Below are 2,258 nucleotides of genomic sequence, written 5' to 3' on the forward strand. Positions count from 1 at the left end.
TTGGTCCTTCTCTTCCCCATGTAATATAGAACATGAGAAACCCAGCCATGGATATAAGCACTAATAGAGGATCACCCTTCTCTCTCTCATACTCTTTGGCCCTGTTGCTTCTGCTTTCTGCCTGGCTTGGTGTTACACTTACTATTGCTGTGTAACAAATTGTCCAAATTTAGCAACTTTAAATGATCATTTTATTATGCTCAAGGATTCTGTCCTTGCTTCACAATGTCTAGGCTCTCAGCTGTGAAGACTCAAAATCTGAGAGGTAACTCAATAGCTGGAGTTTGGAATCATCTAGTCTCATCCACTCACATGCCTGCCACTTGAGTCGGGACAACTTAAACAGTTATAGGCATCTGATTGGGAATCCTTGTCTTTAAGTTATCCCAACTCAAGTGTCAGGCATGTAAGTCTTGTGCTAAGCTTTTAAAATTTTACTAACTACTAGTTTATTTCCTCTTTGGAAATGTTAATGAAAACATTAAACAGAGAGAGTACATGACACATCTCTCTTGAACATAAATACTAATATTTTGTGGACTTTTAAAAAGTAATTTTAAGTCCAATGAATTCGCCAGTATAGCTAAACCAACCTTTGAGTTCATTCAAATTAATTCTGTTAAAAAGAGAGATTACGGCAATCTAGTTCATTTCTAAACACTGTATGAGATCTGATTCATGAATATTTAATAAATGTCTTACAATCATCTTTATCATCATCATTATCAGGCACTATAAAATTATTCACATTTAATTCACCTTTCATGGGGGAATTTTGATCAGTCAAGGTCTGTGCTCGCCCACCTGTGCACAGACAATTACCACATATAGGTTGGCATGCTGGCAGCAATGGTTGCCACATTGTCTCCAGAAGAGAGAACTTAACAGACATTAACAATGGATGAAATTGGGAATAATATAAAAAAAGCTACCATCAGGCCCAGATGGTGTTACAGATTTTTTTTAAAATCCTTTATGAAAAAGAAAGTTCTTAAGCAACATCATGGATTGAGAAGCCCATGAAAAGAGACCACCAATCATAACATCTTCGAAATAAGACCTATCACCTCATATTACAGATGTTTGTGAAATGAAACAGTACTTGTGTGGCTGCTGTGCAGCTTTCAACACCATAGCAATCACTTTTCACATTTAGAAGGTCCTCTTTAGGCAACAGCTACATAGAAGCAAAACCCAGGATGCAATACTTCAGTTGAGGAGTAATGGATTCTGAAACTTGTATCGTGGAATCCTTCCCCCATTAATACAGAAGTCAATTGCTCTGGCACTTGTGTTCGGTTTGCATGAGGATTTTATTTGCCTTCACCCTAAGTATGTCAGCACTCCAGAGTTTGTAACTTGTAGTGGGGCGGCAGTACTTGCAGGGACAACAGAAGCCATTTTCACTCCATTTGAAAGAGTTCAAGCATTGCGTCAAGACCACAAGTGTCATGACAAATTTACAAACACTTATCAGGCTTTCAGGAACTGAAATCCCATGGAGTTGGAGAATATTATTGAGGCGTGGTACCCATTCTTTTCCATAATGGATTCAGCAATGTCCTTTTTTCTTCTGGCCTTCAAGGTCCCATTAAGGAATATTTGCTTACTGCAATGACTCACAGTGCTCATTTGGTCAATGATTTTATCTGTGGAGGGCCATTAGATGCTATGTTGGGATTCTTATTTTTTCTATTTAATATTGTAAAAAGTCGCATGCAGTCTAAGATTGGTGGGGAATTTCAATCTTTCCCAAGGTTTTCCAAAAATCTGGCTAGAATAGGACAGGAAACCGACAAACCTTTTTAGAGGTTCCCATCTGAATTGCCAACAGTATCTCCTGTCTTGGGGCATAATCAATGCAACTAATGAATTCGTGTTAAAGGTTATAGGAAAATAATAATTAATTAGGTGCCATTTATCAGCTGAATAGACCTAAGAAGAATGCAATTTTTGGGGCTTGGTTCTTAATTGGCGACATTCAGGTTGTTATGATAAGTCCAGGGTGTACAGGCCCTGAGCCTCAACAGACTTCAGCTCCTACACTCTGGCTTATTGGATTTACCCCACTCAACTAACATAGAGGTGAAGAAGGTCAACCACCACACCAGGGAGCAAAGAGCGCCTACAACTGAAAGCAGGACAATTGCATGCAGCATCCATGTGAATCTAAGCCCCCTCTTGATATAGATGTGGAGTGGACACAACCATTCTAAGGTCCACAGGATGGAGGAGTAGAGTATGGATTAGAGTGGACT

The 2,258-nt window shown here is 39.1% G+C and overlaps 1 pseudogene; it reads left to right on the top strand.

The window, feature by feature from the left end:
• Positions 1-1,003: 1,003 nt before the first annotated feature.
• On the top strand, positions 1,004-1,900 carry LOC101414811 (mitochondrial nicotinamide adenine dinucleotide transporter SLC25A51-like; annotated as a pseudogene).
• The last annotated feature ends 358 nt before the right edge of the window (positions 1,901-2,258 follow it).

This window comes from Dasypus novemcinctus, chromosome 8 (genome assembly GCF_030445035.2).
Source record: "Dasypus novemcinctus isolate mDasNov1 chromosome 8, mDasNov1.1.hap2, whole genome shotgun sequence".
NCBI lineage: Eukaryota > Metazoa > Chordata > Mammalia > Cingulata > Dasypodidae > Dasypus > Dasypus novemcinctus.